General features: G+C 38.2%; 1 pseudogene; it reads right to left on the bottom strand.

The window, feature by feature from the left end:
• Positions 1 to 146: 146 nt before the first annotated feature.
• Positions 147 to 9972, bottom strand: LOC129675520 (UDP-glucuronosyltransferase 2B17-like; annotated as a pseudogene).
• Between the last annotated feature and the right edge of the window lie 12616 nt (positions 9973 to 22588).

Here is a 22588-nt window from a genome sequence, read left to right as displayed (position 1 = left end):
AAAAAAATCATGGCACTGAATCATGTTCTAATTTGTCTCTGCACCTATCATTGTTTTTGCCTTCAAGATAATTCTTGCTTCTTTGGCCTTCTGTAAGAAGCACAATGAATAAAGAAGTAATGGATACACATTTTAGGAAGTTACACTCACGAAGGATTGTCAATGACTGCCTCCAGGGCATTGAGCAAATCTGACTTTGACATTGTTCTGATATTTAATACAAAAGCTGCTCCTTTGGCCACCATATGGGCAATGTTATCATGTTGTTCTCCAAACAGAGGAATGCCAATCATGGGGATTCCATGGTGGATTGCCTCATAGATGCCATTGTCTCCACCGTGAATTATGAAGGCTTTGGTTTTGGGGTGTCCTAGAATAATATGAATTCAGGTTAACATTAGTTAGCTGTCTTAGACATAAAAAAAAGAAAAGAATAGTATGAGGAGCTCAAAGGAGATTTTTCTACATGAAGATTGTTATACTCAAACATCACTGAAATGATTTCCTTTCTCAGAGCAAGAAGATGTTAAATATATAGAGACCGTTTTGTAGATTTGAATGTGACTTGAGACTTGAAGTATGTAATACTGGACACATAAAGTACATATTTGAACACATACAGTACATAGGAGATAAGAGAAAATGAGTGTTAACAAAAGACCAGATGTATGACAGAAGTTGCTACCTTTAAATAAATAGTACCTTCTCTAAATGTAATATGAAGACTTTTGAAGTCAACCAGGATGGATATAGAGAAAGTCAGTCATGACTCAGCATTGTTTTCCAGAGTCTTACCAAGAAGATCATTCTGGGGGAACCTGTTGTAGACTTTAATATTGGGTCCTAAGTTGGCTGGATTTTGCCATCAGATCTCCAAAGAACCTGTTAAATATGAGATTATCTTGATTTCTGGAGCCAAATTTAACATTTTCCAGACTGAGAAAGTTATATTTAGGAATATAAGTGCATGTATAGGTACTTTCATGTATGTACCAGCAGTTAATGAAAAAGATGCAATGAACTTTAAAGAGAGCAAGGGGCACGGTACAAGACAGTTTGGAGAGAAGAGTGGGAAGGTAGAAATGATATAGGGAGCCTTGTAGAAGAATGGGGGAAGGATAGAATGACCCAGAGGGAACAGGAGCTCTACAAGAGGAACAACAGTTCCAACGAACCTGCTCCCAACATGACTTGTGGAGACTGAAACACCAACCAAGGACCAGGCATGGACTAGACTTAGACCCTCTACATGTATATACACAATGGTCAGCTTAGCCTCCATGTGTGTGCCCCAGAAAAGGGATGGGGGATGTCTCTGACAAGGTCTTTGTTGCATGACTTTTGATCACTTCACCCTGGCATGGCTGTGTAACCAGGACACTGTGAAAGAGGAAATACACAGTCCTAATGAGACTGCGTGTGCTGAAGTGGGTTTGTGCAGGGAAGGCCTCCACTATTTTAGGGGCAGGAGAGCGAGAGAAAGGTGTGAGGGGAGGACAGGGAGGCAACAGGGAGCTATGATTCAGACTGATAGTAAGCATCTAAACAAAAAATATAAAAATAAAACAAAACAAAAAGTAATTTCAAAAAATAAATTTAAATATGTAACTTTTTTATTTTAAACATAACATAGTTAAATACTTCCCCTGGTATTGATGAGGAAATCAAAAGAGTTGAGTAATGAGATCCTTTAAAGATGGAGATGAAGAGTGTGCCAGCAGTTTCTCTGTTTATTTTTACATTCAGACTGGTTGAATGCAATCCTCATTTTCCAAGCAGGATTATTTAGACAAATGAGATAGTTCATGACACATGAACATATATACTACATAGACATGGTGTCATAATTCAATTAAAGAAAGCAGTGGCCCATTACTAATAATTTATATTTTATATAATTTTGTCCCATCTTGGGCCAAATAAAGACCATAAGCACCAAGTCAGTCTATGAATCACACAGAGCCCTATGTCACCTGTGAATCTCTTTCTAGTGATTCTAGCTTCTTAGACCTGTGCATGTGTGGATACTCACACATCAAACGACCATTAGTTTTATTTACCTCTCAAGTCAAAACCACTCTAGAAATTCTTTATCTAAAATAATTACAAAGAGGGTGATATCAGGAATGAATTCACAGAAGAAGAATTCTTAGTGATTCTTAAGAACCACTCCAAGAAAACAGATGAGTCTTTTGACCTCAGTTTCTTCAAAACATGAGATTGTACTTGGAAGGTGTTTTCACTCTCCTCTCAGGTGTAGTGGATAGGAGTGGGTTTACTTTAGTTTAACCACTATTGTTTGTAGACAAATCTTGTAAAATGGAGAATGGTCCACATGTCTAACACAGACTTACTATGTGACTGATACTAGATCACAGCAAATAAACTAATGTAGATGATTATAGAGGGGTTTTTCCACTAGAAAATTTGTTATGTTCATAAATGTTCAAAGATTTAAATTTAATCTCCAGAAAATTACTTTGTAGTGTGCTTTATGAAGTGAGCCATCTGAAACTGTTTTCATAGCAGGTTCTGTTAGACTCTTTCTTATTTTCATATTCCTTTCTTGAATCTTACGATTTTCATTCTCTCTAGTTATAAGCAAAGCTGGGTGTTTCATATTTTATGATACACAGAGGTTATTATAAGAGCAGTACTCACATCTGTCTTTCCTTTATGTATTTCTTCGAAAAATATTTTGCAAGGCAGCCCTGAAACATTTTTTTAATTATCTTTTTTTAAGTTAATCAAAAGGGAACTTTTTTATATTAATTACAGTTTATTCACTTGTATCCCAGCTGCAGCCCCCTCCCTCATTTTTCCCCTATCACACATTACTCCCTCATCTCCCCCTATGCCCTTCTCCAAGTCCACTTGTAAGGGAGGTCATCTTCCCCTTCCATCTGACCCTAGCTAGCCTTTCAGGTCTCATCAGGACTGGCTGCAATGTCTTCCTCTATGGCCTGGTAAGGCTGCTACCCGCTAAAGGGGATGTTATCAAAGAGCCAGCCACTGAGTTCATGTCAGACAATCCCTGTTCCCCTTACTAATTAACCCACTTGGAGACTGAACTGCCACAGGCTATATCTGTGCAGGGGTTCTAGGTTATCTCCATGCATGGTCCTTGGTTGGAGTATCAGTCCCCTTTTTTACTATGTTAATCCTGCCAAGCTTTGAGCATGGGAGATCTTTCCATCTTCTGATATCTTCTTCTATTTCTCTCTTCAGAGACTAGAACTTTTTTTTATACAAGTCTTTGACTTGCTTATTTAGAGTCACACCAAGGTACGTTATGTCCTTTGTGGTTATTGTGAAGGGTGTTATTTCCCTAATTCTTTCTCAGCTCTTTTATCTTTTGCATACAGAAGGGCTACTGATTTTTTTTTAATTAATTTTGTATCCATGCACTTTGCTAAAGGTTTTTATCTTTTGTAGGAGTTCCCTGGTAGAATTTTTGGGTCATTCATGTACACTAACATATCAACTGCAAATAGTGATTCTTTGACTTCTTCCTTTCCAGTTTGTATGCCCTTGTTCTCCTTTACTTATCTTATTCCTCTAGCAAGGACTCCAAGAACTATGTTGAAGAAATGCAGAGAGAGTGGACAGCCTTACCCTGTCCATGATTTCAGTGGGATTGCTTTAAGTTTCTCTCCGTTTAGTTTGATGTTGGCCATAGGCTTGCTGTGTAATGCCTTTACTAGCATCAGTCTCAGAAAAGACCCCTGGGCCCTTTGAATAACAGTTGAGAATTTAAATGGCCCTCTCAACTACACATTGAACAGGCCTACTTCAAAATTAGGATGCAGAGCAGAGTCATGATACATTTCAGACAGTTTCAATACCTGTTGAATGTTATTCAGCTAGAAAATAAAATAAATGTGAATAATCCTATCAAAACTTTTATGTATGCATTGAGTTTAAATAATCAACAAATGTAACTAGTGACTCTGAAGAGCAAGGTCCTCTCATGCCAGCATTTCAGAATGTGCCCATAGAGATCACAATGTTTATATATAAGATATTCTAGGTCAAAAACAACTTCTGGACAACTTGTAGTACATTGTAACGTTTGTTATGCATATCTGTTTCTAAATTGGGTAATGTAAATTACAGCTTACCTAAAACTTTACCTTTCACCAGTAATTTCTGTAATCAGACCCTTTTTTGTCAGTTATTTTTTTAAAGAACAATTTTTTTATTTTAAGTTTTATCAATTACACTTTATTCACTTTGTATCTCCCATAAACTGCTCCCTCCTCTCCTCCCAATTTCACCTTCCCTCCCCCTTCTCTACACATGCCCCTCCCCAAGTCCACTGATAGGGGAGGTCTTCCTCTCCTTCCTTCTGATCCTAATCTATCAGATCTCATCAGGAGTGGCTGCATTGTCTTCCTCTATGGCCTGGTAAGGCTGCTCTCCTCTCAGGGGAAGGTGATCAAAGAGCAGGCCAATCAGTTCATGTCCCTGTTCCCACTGTAATCAGACCTTTGAAGGACATTTATACAGTTGCCTCCAATGAGGGGACTTTATCTCACCTTTTGTGGAATCTGGGCAAGGGCCCATGCAATTTTGTTGGCCTTTTCCTCTGTCATGTTACTGACCATGGACCCCAAAGAAAGCAGCACAATCCCATGTTCTCCAGAGCTCTAGTCAAAGTCTTCCATTTCCAGTTAAGAATGAACCTGCTTCTTCATAAAGTGACAACTGAAGAGAAATCACTTGTGTAAACTTTTATGAAAATAACTAGAATAGAAATTGAAGTGTTCCTAGGAAGTTTTAGAATACTGCTGTTAAAAATGCAGAACACAGAGACAGCAAGGTCAAACACTTTGAATGTCACAGGCAGCAGTTCCAAGTGTACTCACACATAATTCAACCACCTACTAAATATTTTGGTCTGGCAAAATGAAAACGCAGAAGTACAAGTATACTATGTATGACGTAGTCATTAAATTGTAGCTCATTTACATTTTCTCATTCTAAAGAGAGTGTGTATTTTTTTTCTTTAGTATTTTTTTGTTCTCTATGATGGGTCATTTAATATTATTAACTAACGTTTGATGAAATAGTATATTTATTGTAGTATATACATACGTGTAGTTAATAAAAATTTCCAACTATGATCAATAAAATGTTTTCTTTTGCAAAATAATCATAACTGCACTGAAAACATGTACCATTATGACTTTCTGATATTATGTATAAATAGGGTATTTTCAGAGATGACCTCCGCAATCTACTGCTTAGAGCTGAAACTGTGTCTATATTGTTTCACTTGATATCAAACCATTACCTCTGATATACACTAGTCACCACTTTTGAATAACTGACAGGTTCTCATCCAGTGAGTTTAACTAACTGAATTTGTTTGTCTTTTGTGTGTCTATGCATGGACCTGTGTGTATGTTTTTGTAAGTATGTTGAGAGGTGGTGGCATTGGAGAGAATCCCTGTCTTTGTTTTTGCACATAGGTCCAAAGGTCAAAATCGAGAGTCTTTCCCTATCAATCTTTAATATATATTTTTGATTCTGCCTCTAATTGAACATGAATCTCACCATTCTTAACAGGTTAATAAAAATCAAGCTGTGGTCTTACCCTGTTTTTGCCATCTCAGGACTAAAGTCATACATACCATGCCAGGATACCCAACTTATTACATGGGTGTTGGGGATTCAAACTCACATCCTCTGGGTTGCTTGGTAATAACCTTACCCGGTGACTAACCACCCAAGTACCTTACCTGACTTCATTTAACTCTAATGATATGAACATTTCCTATGTCTCTCATGTTCTCTCCTGAGTTCACTGAGCTGCTAGTTAGCAGTATGCTTAATTCCTATGTATCTCTGTCATTGGGAGAAAATGTAGTGAAAGGTATTGAATCACTTTCAGCACAAGTGAAATCAAAAAACAAAAGAAATTTAAAAAATGTACTTACCTCAGGCAAGGGTTTACCAGGTTTGCAGTGCAGTCCTCCAACATAGTCAGCATTTGGTAAGGTCGGGTGAGGAAATTCCAAATCCCAGTAGGACCTAATGAGCCACATTTCTGCTTTGCTGACTGTCTCAGCTAAGGTTTTGGGCATTCCTAGATGGAGAAGAAGAGCAAATGAGAAGGGAAAAAGCTAACTGGATTGTCATCTGAATATAAAATATATTTTCGTAGAGATGTTGGAAGAATTTGTCTTTGATTAGAGCATGTGCATTTAAATAAATAAATAAATAAATAAACCCAATGTTTATTTATATGTAGCATAATTTGCATGTATAATAGATTTGAAGCTCATATAATATACATAAATGTCAGTTTGGTTTAATTTTAATGCAAACTATAAGAATCACCTTATGTTTTTACGATAATTTGAAATGATCCACTAAACCACTGTAACAATAAGCACATGTTTTACTTCAATCTAAGCTTCAGAAGGACCATTGCAAATGCAAATAGACATTCTAGGTTCAAAACTCAACCCATGCTGTGTACCCTGGACAGATTTCCTCAGGGACAGTGTAGTTTGCAACTAGTCATTTTTCCTTGTTTTGCCAAGGCAGCAGCAAGTTTATGAATGGTTAAATAAATGGTTTATAAATGTATGCATAGTGCTTCTAATCTTTTTTAATTAAATTTTTATTTTTTCATATTAATTACACTTTATTCATTTTGTATCCCAGCTGTAGACTGCTCCCTCATTTCCTCCCAATCCCAACCCCTCCTTCAACTCCTACCATTTCCCTCTCCAAGTCCACTGATAGGGGAGGTCCTGCTCCCTTTTCATTTGACCCTAGCCTATCAAGTTTCAATAGGACTGGCTGTAGTATCCTCTTTTGTGGCCTGGAAAGGTTGCTCCCCCCTTGGTGGGGAGGGGATCAAAGGGCCCACCACTGAGTTCATGTCAGAGACAGTCCCTGTTTCCCTTACTAGGGAACCAGCTTGGATATTGTGGTGTCATGGGCTCCAACTGAGCTGGGTTCTAGGTTATTTCCATGAAGGTCCTTGGTTGGAGTCTCAGAAAAAAGCCCTATGCCCACATACTTTCATTCTGTTGCTCCCCTTTTGGAGCTCCTGTCCTCTTCAGTTCCCATTAACTCTCCCTTCTTTCATAAGGTTCCCTGTACTCTGCCCCATGTTTGGTTAAAGAGTCCCAGCATCTTCTTTAATACACTGCTGGATAGAGTTTTTCAGAGGCCCTCTGTGGTAGGCTCCTGTCCTGTTTCCTGTTTTCTCCTTCCAATGTTCATCCCATTTCTCTTTGTGAGTGAGGATTGATCATTTTACCCAGGGAACTTCTTGCTTAACTTCTTTAGTTGTACAGGTTTTAATAAGTTTATTATAGATTATATTATATAATCTGTATTATAGAGCTAGTATCCACTTATATGTGAGTATATACCATGAATTCCTGCACATATATAGCCCATCACAGCTCAGTCTCCAAGTGGGTTCCCTAGTTAATGGAACAGAGACTGTCTCTGACATGGACCCAGTGGCTGACTCTTTGATCTCCCCCTACCCAGAGGGAGGAGCAGTCTTGCTGGGCCACAGAAGAGGACAATGCAGCCACTCCAGATGAGACCTGATGAACTAGGATCAGATGGAAGGGGAGGAAGATCTCCCCTGTCAGTGGACTTAGAGAGGGGCAGGAAGGAGATGAGGGAGGGTGGGCTAGGGAGGGAATGAGGAGGGGGCTACAGCTGGGATGCAAAGTAAGCAAACTGTAGTTAATATAAAAATAATTTAAAAAAAAGATCATCCTGAGTGAGGTATCCCAGAAGCAGAAAAGTAGATAAAAAGACTCATGACCAAACCTTCGGCAGAGTACAGGGAATCATAGGAAAGAAGGTGAGTTAGTATGATGGGGAAAGGATAGGAGCTCCACAAGGACCAAAGATATCTGGGCACAGGGTCTTTTCTGAGACTGACATTCAACCAAGAACCATGTATGGATATAACCTAGAACCTCTGCTCAGATGTAGCCTGTGGTAGCTCAGTAACCAATTGGTTTCCCATAGTGAGGGGAACAAGGACTATTTCTAACAGGAACTCAGTGGCAGGCTTTTTGACCTCCCCACCCCCAAGGGAGGAGCAGTCCTGTTAGGCCACAGAGGAGAGCTTTGCAGCCAGTCCTGAAGACACCTGATAAAACAGGATCAGAAGAATGGGGAGGAGATCCCCCCCTATCAGTGGACTTGTAAAGGGGCATGGTGGAGATGAGGGAGGGAGGGTGGGATTGGGAGGGAATGAGGGAGCAGGATTCAGTTGGGATACAGAGTTAATAAAATGTAACTGATAAGACAAAAATATAATTAAAAAAAGAATTACACAGTATATACTCACATATAAGTGCTTCTACTCTTGTTTCATACTAAGAAATTCCATGTCACTTATCTTGCAAAATATCACAATATTTTTAGAATTATGAAATAAGAGATTTTTGGCCAGTCTTAACTATGGCCTGTTTTTTAAAAGAATAAACATGACTTGAAAAATAGTGACTGAAGGACTGTGTGTCCATGCTTCTATAGAGTTTAGATATTTTTTTCAATGGATGCTAGAAAAGGATACAATAAAGAAATGTGAGGTTGGTAGAAGCCTCAGTTCTATTTTTAACCCTGTGAACTAACGCAGTATATTTCAAAATTAGGGAAATTCTGTAGTAACCAAGGAAAAATATTTATAATTTATCCTCTTATTTATGTGTATTGTGTCTGTGTGAGTATAAGCTAAGCTAATTTAGGTGCCTGTGGATACCATACAAGGGCAGCAGGGCCTCTGAAGCTGAACAGAGAGGCAATTTTGAGTCCCTGGACATGGGTGAGAGCTAGGATGCTTCCAAAACCTACATTTTAGTTTTAAATAAAGCATAGCCCTACGCAAGAGAAAATAATTTCTTCAATGTTATATATGCATGTATATTCTATTGAATATATAATTTTTAATGCACACTAATGAAGATTTGGGTAACTAGCTAGTGACCTATTAAGATAAAGGGTAAATTACAGGAAAAGGAGTAAAGAATCCCATAGAGAAAGTCTACTGTGTCTCTTTGCAATTGTATACCTGACCAGAATGCCCTATATCAGGTCTCCTGCCTTCTTCCATTTCATCAATAAAATGAGCTTTAGTAGAGTGTTTCAGAGTTTATTAGCCAATATTGTATTATATTTGATCACCTAGAAAAAAAAAAACCTCACTTTTTATTTCATGGACAGAAAGCTTTAAATGCATGTGAAAGTTAGGTCCTAGGCTATTGATGAGAAACATAACTTACCCAAAATTTCACTGCAGAACTGATCCCATTTCTTCTCATCAAATGTCTGGAACCAAAAGTCAAATAAAGCATACATATCATATTTTTCGCCCCCTCTAAGAATGTCATTTGACCACCTAGTCCTGACAAAATCATAGGTACATAAGAGGGAGGGAGCACAAATCCTCCATTGTACTTTTCCATTGTGTAGCCTGGAGTGTAACGAAAACTGTACAGAAAAGGAAGATGGAGCAGTTCAGCTATCAATTCCCTACAGGGAGCAATCACATCTGAGATCAGGACATCAAACTTGGATTTCTGCAGTTTTGCCATAAGCTGTTTGTTTGAAACTGTGTCTTTACAAAGACTTTGATAATAAGCAGAATATTCTGTAAAAATATTTTGTAGCAAAGGAGAATATGATAAACATGTATCTCTTGGCAGCTCATAAGTCCACATAGTCACAATCTTTGTGAAAAAATTTTCCAGATCATCTTTACTGATAGTTGTAGAAAAAGTTTCAAATTTAAGGCTAGGGATTTTTCAGGATCAAGCAAAATGGAAGCTGATGGTCTCAGAACAGTCACTTCATGACCCCTCTGTACAAGTTCATCCAGTGACTGTATTCCATCGGCCACTCCAACACCTTCCCACAGTTAGCAGATCTGAAGCAGCAACTCATCTGTATCAGGAGCAGGGCAGACACCCACTTCATAGGCATCCTGGGAGAGCACAGTCCTCTGTTCAGAGTGTCTTCCCTTCTGTCACTGTTTGCCCTCATGTCTAAACAGAAAAGAACAATGAGTTAAAATGCAACCTGAATTGTTTAAGGCAAATATACTTAATTAATTTGTAGGCTGAGGAAGGTAGTTAAAGAAAAATTTTAACTTTTTAATATTTGCATGTGCGTGTTTAATGTCACATGTTTTGTAATGAAGTGAAATTAGTAATCATGTCCTGAGTGTATAACTCTTCTGTTTGCAAAAGATCTGAAGAGTGGAAAGAACACTTGTTAGTGAGACGTGAGTCTGACTTTCTTTCTTAACTAGAACCCAAGGTGTAGTAACTACAGAGCTTGTCAGTGTTTGTGGATATCATTTTCAAGAACATTTTTGTAAGAATGTTGATTAACGTCAGAGACAGTCCCTGTTCCTATTACTATGGACACTGAACTGCCATGGGCTACATCTGTGTAGGGGTTCTAGGTTATCTCTATGAATGGTCCTTGGCTGCAGTATCAGCAAGAACTGATTGGCCTGCTCTTTGATAACCTCCACCTAAGTGGGGAGCAGACTTACCAGGATATAGAGGAAGATAATGCAGCCATTCCTGATGAGACCTGATAGACTAGGGTCAGAAGGAATGGGAAGAAGCCCTCCCCTATAGGTGGACTGGGGTAGGGCATGGTGGAGAAGAAGAAGGGGAGTTGGGGTTGGGAAGGGAGGAGGGAAGCTACAGGGGATATACAAAGTGAATAAATTGTAATTAATAAAAAATAAAAATTAAAAAAAATTAAACCTGATTTAAAAAAATAAAGATATGAAAGAGGCATGAAAAAGAGAATGTTGATTAATGTATTTACTTACATACAATTTCTAAATAAGCTTGACAGTGTGTCTTACTGATAGAAACCCTGGGAATCAGATAGGTAAGAGTTTCTGCCAATCACTTTTGCCAGGAAAACAGCCAAAGAGACAGGCCTGAGTAGTACTTGTTGCTAAGCTTTGCTGAAGGCAGCTAGTTGTGTGGACTTACATTTTTCAAACACCTAATGTACTTGATGCTCTTAAACACCTCTCCCTCCCTTCCCATACCCTGACCTTAGGTAGGAGATTAATAGGAAAAGGGTATCTTTACCTCTTTTTCCTACTTCCACCTGACTAGAATCCTTGGGCTCTTTGGGGATATACCAGTCTCAGTAGTCAGAATATCAGCAGTCCAGACAAACAGCAAAGCAGCAAACCACAGCAGCAGCAAACAAGCAGCAGCAGCAGCAGCAGCAGAGGTGGTACCACTCAGCCAAACAGTAAGACTCCACCTAAACTACATCAGTACACCAAAGTGGGAAAACTCCCTTGATTCAGATAGTTTCCAGCTGACAAACATTGAATGCCTTCTCACAGGGCAGTTTTCCACAGAGGAAAGACATTCTCACTTCCCACACTTGGAACCCAAATAAAATTTGTATTTACACAACACAACTGGATTTCCAAAGAAATGAGAAACTTCTCCTTCATATTTGGTTCAGCCTATCTATCCATGAGCCTTCCCTAGGCCCAACGTGTAGCTGGGAGGTTTATTCTTAGAATCTTAGTGCACAAATCCCCTGAGTAGATGAGTAGGTAAAGCTGCATTCCCTCTTCTTCAGGAAACACCATGCCTACCATTTCTGAGATTCCCCAGTGTTTCCATTTGCCCATGAAGACCTTGGATACTGACACGTGATCTGCCTGTGTCTTCTTGTTTGCCCTCATATTCTACTGAAGCTACAAACTTTCAAACCACTGTAGGATTCATCCCTTGTAGAAATTATTTAATCACAAAAGCCACCTTTATTTTTCATCACACTGACCAAGTCCTTTGCCAAAATCAAATTTTGTTATTACAGATATATTTTATTTCCTGATAGGAAGGAGTAGTATTCAGCATGGCAAGCAAGAAGAACTGAGAAAGTAATCCTTTCTGAAAATTTACTCATAGATATATTCAAATATTTATTTCAGTATTGCCTTTACCATTCAAGGTAGCAATGAGAAAACCACCAACTTACAAAAAAAGAACAATATGAGAAAAAAAGGAACCATAGATATATAAAAGAAGAAATAAAATAAATGAATTACAGAGGGATAGCTTTAATTATAAATAATGAGCTTGGGTGTTAACAGGTGAAATTCCTGAACCAAAAAAATCAGAGCACAGGGGTCTTTCCTGAGACTGATACTCCAACGAAGGACAATTCATGGAGATAACCTAAGATCCCTACACAGATGTAGCCCATGGCAGTTCAGTATCCAAGTGGGTTCCATTATAATAGGATCAGGGACTGTCTCTGACATGAACTGGTTGGCCTGCTCTTTAATTAGCTCTCCCTGAGGGGGAAGCAGCATTACCAGGCCACAGAAGAAGACACTGCAGTCACTCCTGATGAGATCTAATTGACTAGGATCAGAAGGAAGGAAAAGAAGACCTACCCTATCAGTGGACTTGGGGAGTGGCATGCATGAAGAGGATGGAGGAAGAGAGGAATTGGGATGGGGGCAGGGAGGGAACCACAGAGGGGGATACAAAGTGAATAAAGTGCAATTAATATTCACTTTATACAAAGTGAATAAAGAATTATATATATATATAATTCTTTATTATATATTACATATAATTATATATGTAATTATAATTATATATATAATTATTTATATATATATATGTGTGTGTGTGTGTGTGTGTTTGTATTGCCTAAATCAACAAAACATCTAAACATAAGTGCTACCTTATTAGAAAATTACTTCATAGGTAAAGAAACACTTGCATTGAAAATTAGAAAAATAAATACTTTACATAAGCAAACTGCATGTGTACTGTATTAGACATAACTATAAGTGCAAGAATAGATTTACATCATAGAGTATATATTGTGACCTCTAAAGTCACTAAATATTTTCAAAATCATCAGTTTGAAAAAAGGCAATAACAGCTGTAATAATATATTTCAAATCATATCCAATAACACATTTCCAATCATTTTCAGTAAACATCCGATGTGCTTTACTCATAATAGAAGCTGGAACTTCGTAGTAGCTTTATTTGTGACAGCCAGAAGCTGGAAACAACCCAGATGTCCCTCAGCTGAGGAATGGATATAGACATTGTGGTACATTTACACAATGGAATACTACTCAGCAATTAAAAAGAAGGAAATCATGAAATTTGCAGGCAAATGTTGGGAAAAGATCATCCTGATTGAGGTATCCCAGAAGCAGAAAGACACACATGGTATATACTTACTTATTAGTGGATATTAGACATACAATATAGGATAATCATACTAAAATCTGTATACTTAAAGAAGCTAATCAAGAGGGAGGACCCTGGTAAGATGATCAATCCTCATTCAGAAAGGCAAATAGAATGGACATCAGAACAGGGAGAAAACAGGGAACAGGACAGGAACTTACCACAGAGGGCCTCTAAAAGACTCTACCCAGCAGGTTATCAAAGCAGATGCTATGACTCTTAGCCAAATTTGGTGCAGAGTTCAGGGAATCTCCTGAAAGAAGGGGGAAATAGAAAAACCTGGAGGGGATATGATCTCTACAAGGAGAAATAAAGAAATGTGGGCACAGGGAACTTTTCTGAGACTCATACTCCAACCAAACACAATTCATGGAGATAACCTACAACCCTGGACAGATGTAGACCATGGCAGCTCAGTCTCCAAGGTGGTTCTCTAATATTGGGAACAGGGACTGTTTCTGACATGCACTCAATGGCCTCTTCTTTGATCACCTCTCCTGAGGTGGTGTTGCCCTATCAGGCCACAGAGGAAGACAATGCAGCCTGATGAGACTTGATAGAATAGGGTCAGACTGTAGGGGTGGAGGACATCTCCTATAAATATACTTGGGGAGGGTCTATGGTGTAGAAGAGGGAGGGAGTGTGAATTTGGGAGGTGCTGAGGGAGGGCACAACAGTTGGGATACAAAGTGAACAAACTATAATTACTAAAAAAATATATGAATTTAAAATTAAAAAAAAAAAGAAACTGTATATATCCCTATAGATATCCCTCAACTGAAGACCACAATTACCACTCAGGTCTATATGCCTGAGTTGAGCTGTGGCAATTCCTAAAACACCAGCCATACAGTGACCATACCCAAAAAGCTGTTGAAGGAGGAGGCCTCCTTCAGGAAAAATCATCTTCCTGCCCAAGGGATTCTCACCACCCTAGGATTCCAGGAAGCACCAGAAACTAATAGCCAATTAGATAGCCTAATGGGTAGAGGCCAGTGTACAAGCTCTACCAACAAAAGACAGAGCAGTATGGCATCTTCGGAACCCAGTCATCCAGGGTCAAACAGTCCTGGACACCCCAGATTCAGGCAGGTGACCTTACATCTATACATATGAAGAGGATAATAGAGGAAGCAAATAAAATGCATAAAGAATTAGAGGAAGATAAAGTCAAACAGATTATGGCCATCTGTAAAGAAATAAAGGAAGATGCAGCCATACAGTTTGTGGCCTTTAGAGAGGAAATAATTAATTCACTTAAAGAAAAAAAAAAACACATACTGCAGAGGATGTGGAGAAAGAGGAACCCTCCTCCATTGCAGGTGGGAATGTAAACTTGTATAAGCTCTTTGGAAATCAATCTGGCACTTTCTCAGACAATTACAAATACTGCTACCTCAAGATCCAGCTATACTACTCCTAAGCATATATCTAAAAGATGCTCAAGTATACAAGAAAAACATTTGCTCAACCATGTTTGTAGCAGCTTTACTCATAATAGCCAGAACCTGGAAAGAACACAAATTTCCCTCAATTGAGGAATGGATACAGAAATTGTGGTACATTTACACAATGGAATGCCACTCAGCAATTAAAAACAAAGAAATCATGAAATTTGCAGGCAAATGATGAGATCTAGAAAAGATCATCCTGAGTAAGGGATCCCAGAAGCAGAAAGACACACATGGTATATACTCACTTATTAGTGGATATTAGACATATAATATAGGATAATCATACTAAAATCCATAAACCTAAGTAAGCTAAGCAAGAAGGAGGACCATGGGTAAGGTACTCAATCTTCATTCAGAAAGGCAAATAAGATGGACATCGGAAGAGGAAGAAAACAGGTAACACGACAGGAGGCTATCAAAGAGGGTATCTGAAAGAATCTACCCAGCAGGGTATCAAAGCAGATGCTGAGACCCATAGCCAAACTTTGGGTAGAGAGCAGGGAATCTTATGAAAGAATGGGAGGATAGAAAGACCTGGAGAGGACAGGAGCTCCACAAGGAGAGCAACAGAACCAAAAAATCTGCGCACAGGGGTCTTTTCTGAGACTGATACTCTGAAAAAGGATGATGCATGGAGTTAACTTAGAACACCTACACAGAAGTTGCCCATGGCATTTCTGTGCCCAAGAGGGTTCCCTGATAATAGGAACAGGGACTGTCTCTGACATGAGCTCATGGGCAGGCTCTTTGATCATCTCCACCTGACATGGGAGCAGCCTTACCAGTCCACAGAGGAAAACAATACATCCAGTCCTGATGAGACCTGATAGACTTGGTTCAGAGGGAAGGGGAGGAGAACCTCCCTTATCATTGGACTGGGGAAGGGGCATCAGAGAATGAGAGAGAGGGAGGGTGGGATTGGAAAGGGCTGGGGGAGGGTGCTATAGCTGGGATACAAACTGAATAAACTGTAATTAATAAAAAATAAAATTAAAATTAGAAAAACTCACTCAAGATGAATGTTAGAAGCCAGAACTCTAGTATTTAATGCCAGGATGAATAATATCAGTCTTTTGTCCACTGACTCTGAGGCTGTGCTTTTAATGATAGTGTCAAAGAATAAGCTTAGAAAACTCTTAGTCCTGATTATCATATTTGGGGAATAATTTATTAGGCTAAAGGGGCTTTTCAACTGGAGTACCCTGAGCTAGTGTGATTATACCTACAAGCCTGGGATGTCTAACTCTGAAATAAAATAAGGCTGATAACTTGCATCTGATGTCTGGGATACAGGTGGTACAAGGAAAGAACTGCGTCCCCTGGAATTCTCCCTCTATTTTGCGATGCCTCCCTAAGATAATAAAGAAATAAATGTAATGAAAATTATTTTTATTACTGTGCAATATTTAACATATCAGAGCAGATTGGGAGAATATGGGTTTTATCCATGGTCAAATTATGCCAAACTAAGGGAATATAGATCATGAGACTAACTTTGAACTATCTTTTCTGTTGCTTTGATGTACATATCAGTCCTTTCATAAATACATATTGTCCACAAGAATTTAAACTTTTAGCATTTCTTAAATTTTTCTGAGCTTACTTCTAATTTTCCTGATTTATTAATATTTAATCACTACTTGTGATTATTCTGTACATCACTGAAAAATCTCATTGTTATTTTACCCAAAATGTAAGTGTTGACTTAGGATGCAAGTGCTGTAAAATAAAGCAATTTTGAAGAATTGGAACTTCGATAAAAAAAAATTATAAACATTATTTTGTATAACCATTGAGTCAAGGAAGAAGCCAAAAAGAAAAAAACAAAACAAAACAAAACAAAATAAACAAACAAATAAAACAGTTTCTTGAAATCAATGAAGAATAAGAACACACCCTACTAAATGTTTTGAGATATGGCAGCTCAAGATAAAAGAGGGAATTTCCTTCTGATCTTAGTCTATCAGATCACATCAGGAATGGCTGCATTGTCTTCTGTGGCCTGATAAGTCTGCTCCCCCCTCAGGGGGAGGTGATCAAAGAGCAGGCCAATCAGTTTATATCAGAGGCAGTCCCTCTTCCCATCACTATGTAAGCCACTTGGACACTAAACTGCCATGGGCTACATCTTTGCAGAGGTTCTCGAAGGAAGGAGAGGAGGACCTCCCCTTTCAGTGGACATGGGGAGGAGCATGCATGAAGAAAGGGAAGGTAGGGTGGGATCTGGAGGGGAGGAGGGAGGGGCTTATGGGGGGATACAAAATGAATAAAGTGTAATTAATAATAATAATAATAATAATAAAGAAGGAAAAAATCACAAAAAGGCATATTTTGAAGAAAAAAAAAGGAATTTCAAAGACCACAAGACTACATAAAAGTAGAAAATATTGAAATGAATTAAAAGGGATCAACTCAAGTCCCTGAAAAAGTGAAAAAGAAATTGAAATCCAAAACTAAACGCAAGAAAATCACCATGACAAAGGAGAATGAAATACACACTAAAAAATACACAGATGAGTGTAGTATTTTAAAGAGATGCACAAACAAACAAAAATGCAAATTCATTAGTATTCTGTTTCTTTGGCTCTGATAAAAAACAGACCCAAAGCAAGCTGGGGAGGAAAGGGTTTGTCTGATTTACACATCCTGACCAAGCTTCACCATAAAGCAAAGTCAGGACAGGATCTCAGTGTGGGACCTGAAGGCAGGAACTGAAGCAGAAACCATGGAGCAGTGCTGCTTATTGAGTACTAGGCTTGCTGTCTTCTATGACGCAGGATCAACTGCTCAGGTTTGCCATCTCACAGGGTGGGCTGGACACCCTCACACCAGTCATTAATCTAGAAAACACCAACATAGCCTTGCCTAGAGACCAATTTGATGGAGACATTTGCTCAGTTCCTTAACCCTAGTCCGTTCTTCCAACAGGTCCCTAGCTATGTCAAGTTGACAAAGACTAGCTAGGGTAGTTAGACTAGATAGCAAAAAATGAATGAATATAAGAATAAAAAGAAAAACAGAAAAGAAATAAAATGATGGAAAGTAATAGGAATTAAAAAATAGTAAGAAATAAAAATAATACAAAGAAAGATAAGGACTTCTTAATAAATATGGTAATATAGAAAATATTTCATTTGTTTTACAAACAACTGAATCTGTTAATGTATTTTCCAGTATCCGGAGCCACATTGTATACAATTTTGTAAGAAATTAATGCATAAGTTTATCATTAAAATAGAACAAACATTTGTATTTCTTGTAATATAGATGGTTATGTGCCATCCAAGTTTACAATTCGGTCAATATATATGATATAAGTGTTTGAAAATAAGAAAAGCATAAATCACATGAATATTTGTATCATGCTTTGAAGAATAGAAACTTAGTTAGGGAAATAAACAAGTCTTTGAAAATATCTTAATAATATTGGTAGCAGAGTAGCAGAGTGAAGTGGCTACATTTCTAATTCCATATACACTTAAGAAAGAAATATTTTAGCTGGAAGAACCAAAAGTCTCCTCTTGTCTTACAAGAAAAACAAAAAACAAAACAAAAAAAGAAAAAAAAATACATGGTACTGAGATGGTGTCCATGTCAATTTCAGGTATTCTTTCTTAAAACTAATATTGTGTATATAAAACTTGTTTTTAAGTACTCATGATATAGTTTATAAAGTAGACCTAAGTGATGGTTAAAGATATCAACAAAATTTAACAAGATGCCACAAAATAAGTTAGATTTAAATGATGTAAAGTAAAATAAAAATGGAAAAATAAATAGAATAAAACACATATTCCAAAATATATTCATTTTTTTTTTAATTTCCAAAACTGCAATGTATAGAAAGTACAGGTGGAGCACGCCTGTAATCCCAGCATTAGGGCAGCAGAGGCACACGGATCTCTGTGAGTTCAATGTCAGCCTTGTCTGCAAAGCAAGTCCAGAACAACCAAGCCTACCCAGAGAAACCACTCTCTACAAAAACAAATAAACAAACAAACAAAAACAAAAAAAATCATACAAAGAAAAAAGTGATAAAATATTTACTCAACATTTCCTCAATTCTCAAGATATAAATCCAGAACAAAGGCAACAAAAACATCCCAGCAAAATATGTAAATAAAAGGGACACACACACACACACACACACACACACACATATAATTTTTATATAATGGCATTCCATGAACACATGCTTGTAAGACCTATAAAACATGACTTTTGATTGGAATACAAATAAGACCCAGTTTATATTTTTTAAACACAGCAGCTTTCTTCCTAAGCATTAGAAAAAATTGTAACAGACCTAGAAATTGACATACAAAATATAAGGGGTGAAAAATTGATCCTAAAGAGATGTTGTCAAATCTAGATGCTGACAAGAAATTAGAGTTATCACTACTTGTTGAAGATTCATTCATGAAACTACATGGGGAATTTGTTCACATGAAATACAAGAGTTTACATGAAAGTTTTGTATTAACAGGTAGAGCAAAACTAAAAATGGGGTGTTAGAATAAACATGATGCAGATACCCAGAGATGAGTGAATTGGTAAGTGAAGATAAAAATGTTAAAAAGAGAGAATGATGGATATGAAGCAGTGACTGAATGAATTCTAAAAACATGAACATCCCATTTTATATGTACTATAATTAAATATGCAATACTTGCAAAAGAATAAATGAAAGGATGTACGCGATCAGCAAGGGACAGAATTATATTTTTCTCCTTTCTTGACCTGTAGTGTTATCAATAGGTCTTTACTAACTATTCCAGAAGTTGCCATTAAACCAAATAGAAGTGTTACTTCTTAATAATTTACTTTGAACTAAAACAGTTCAATGCAAGTCCCTGAAAAAGCAAAAAAAGAAATTGAAATCCAAAACTAAACATAAGAAAATCACCATGACAAAAGAGAATAAAATACACACTAAAAAATACACAGATGAGTGTACTATTTTAATGATGATGTGTGTGCATCTATTTGTTCCTTAATTTTACCTTAAAATTCTCTTCAAATTAACGGCTTGGTGAGCATAACTATATTTTAATTGATCCAATGTTGTTGTCTCAATTTCTCCTTCTGTTCTCCCATACCCCATATCTCTACTCATTAAATATACCATTTTTTAAAATTTCATCCTATCAGACCCAGAATTTAATTTTTAAATTCATTTTTTTATGAATTACAGTTTATTCACTTTGTATCCCAGTTGTAGCCCTCTCCTTCATCCCTTCCGAATCCCACCCTTCCTCCCTCATCTCCTCCCATGTCCCTCCCTAAGTCCACTGATAGGGGAGGTCCTCCTCCTCTTCCCTCTGACCAGAGCCTATCAGGTCTCATCAGGACTGGCTGCATTGTCCTCCTCTGTGGCCTGGTAAGGCTGTACCCCCATCAGAGGGAGGTGATCAAAAAATCAGCCACTGGGGTCATGTCAGAGACAGTCTCTGTTCCCTTTATTAGGGAACCCACTTGGAGACTTAGCTGCCATGGGCTCCATCTCCGCAGGGGTTCCAAGTTACTTCTATGCACTGACCTTGGCTGGAGTATCAGTCTCAAAAAAGATTACTGTGCCCAGATTTTTGGTTCTGTTGCTCTCCTTGTAGAGCTCCATCCCCTCCAGGTCTTTCTATCTTTGCCTTCTTTCATAAGATTTTCTGCACTCTGCCCGAAGTTTGACTAGGAGTCTCAGTATATGCTTTAAAAAAAAACCACACAAACATAAAATTTATTCTCTGTAATAAGTTTATGTGGTTGCTCAACTGATCTTCTGACTCTTACTTTCTTAAATATCTGACAATCTAAAATAAGTTTCTTCTCTGTTTGCGTTCCATCTTCCGTTTGATAATTTGCTGGATAGAGTCTCTGTGGTAGGTGCCTGTCCTGTTCCCTGTTTTCTCCCTCTTCCAATGTCTGTCCCATTTGCCTTTGTAGGTGAGGATTGATCATCTTACCCAGGGTCCTCCCTCTTGCCTAGCTTACTTAGGTGTACAGATTTTAGGATATTATTCCTATATTATATGTCTAATATCCACTTAGAAGTGAGTATATACCATGTGTGTCTTTCTGCTTCTGGTATAACTCACTCAGGATCTTTTCTAGTTCCCACGATTTGCCTGCAAATATTGCAATTTCCTTTTCTTAATTGCTGACTAGTATTCCATTCTGTAAATGTACCATAATTTCTGCATCCATTCCTCAGTTGAGGGATATCTGGGTTGTTTCCAGACTCTGGCTATTATGAATAAAGCTGCTACAAACAAGGTTGAGCAAATGTTGTAGTTGTACACTTGAAAATATTTTGGATATATGCCTAAGAGAGATATAGCTAGATCTTGAGGAAGCACTACTCCTAATTGTCTGAGAAAGTGACAGATTGATTTCTAAAGTGGTTATACTAGTTTACACTCCTACCAGCAATGGAGTAGAGCTCCTCTTTCTCCACATCCTCTCCAACTTGTGTGTCACTTGTATTTTTGATCTTAGTTATTCGATGGGTGTAAGGTGAAATCTTAGGGTCGTTTTGAATTGCATTTCCCTGTTGACTATGGATGTTGAACTTTTCTTTAAGTGTTTCTCTGCCATTCAATGTTCCTCTATTGAGAAATCTCTCTTTAGCTCTGTAACCCATTTTTTTCAATATTTTTTTAATTTTTTTATTAATTACACTTTATTCATTTTGTATCCCCCCATAAGCCCCTCCCTCCTCCCCTCCCGAACCCACCTTCCCTCCCCTTTCTGCATGCATGCCCCTCCCCAAGTCCACTGATAGGGGAGGTTCTCCTCTTATTTCTGATCTTAGTCTATCAGTTCTCATCAAAAGTGGCTGCATTGTCCTCTACTGTGGCCTGATAAGGCTGCTCCCCACTCAGGGGGAAGTGATCAACTAGCAGGCCAATCAGATTATGTCAGAGGCAGTCCCTCTTCCCATTACTATGTAACCCACTTGGACACTGAACTGCCATGGGCTACACCTGTGCAGGGGTTCCAGGTCATCTCCACGAATAGTCCTTGGTTGGAGTATGGGTCTCTGGGAAGTTCCCTGTGTTCAAATTATCTTGTTCTGTTGCTCTCCTTGTGGAGTTCCCGTCCCTTCCAGCTCTTACTATTTCCCACTTCTTACATAAAATTCCATTCAGTCTGCCCATCAGTTGGCCATCAGGCTCAGCATCTGCTTTGACAGTCTATACTGCAGAAGCTTTCAGAGGCCCTCTGTGGCAGGTTTCAAGGTTGTTTCCTGTTTTCTTTTGGCTTTCAGAGGCCCTCTGTAGCAGGTTCCGAGGTTGTTTCCTATTTTCTTTTTCTTCTGATGTCCATCCTCTTTGCCTTTCAGGATGGGGATTGAACATTTTAGTTAGGGTCCTCTCTTTTGCTTAGTTTGTTTAGATGTACAGATGTTAGTGGGTTTATTCTATATTGTATGTTTATATGAGTGAGTATATACCATGCATGTCTTTTTGCTTCTGGGAGAACTCACTCAGGATGATCCTTTCCAGGTCCCACCATTTACCTGAAAATTTCAGGATTTCCTTATTTTTCATTGCTGAGTAATACTACATTGTATAGATGTACCACAGTTTCTGCATCCATTCTTCAGTTGAGGGGCATCTGGGTTGTTTCCAGCTTCTGGCTATTTCAAATAAAGCTGCTAAAAACATGGTTGAGCAAATGTCCTTTTTGTGTACTTGTGCGTCTTTTGGGTATATGCCTAGGAGTGGTATGGCTGGATCTTGAGAAAGCGCTATTCCTAGTTGTCTGAGAAAGGGCCAGATTGATTTCCAGAGTGGTTGTACCAGTTTACATTCCCACCAGCAGTGGAGAAGGGTTCCCCTTTCTCCACAACCTCTCCAGCATGTGTTGTCCCTTGAG

Source organism: Psammomys obesus, unplaced genomic scaffold (genome assembly GCF_907164565.1).
Source record: "Psammomys obesus unplaced genomic scaffold, mPsaObe1.curated_primary_1811, whole genome shotgun sequence".
Lineage (NCBI taxonomy): Eukaryota > Metazoa > Chordata > Mammalia > Rodentia > Muridae > Psammomys > Psammomys obesus.
The sequence above is the reverse complement of the archived record's forward strand: the minus strand, read 5'-3'. Positions and strand labels throughout refer to the sequence as shown.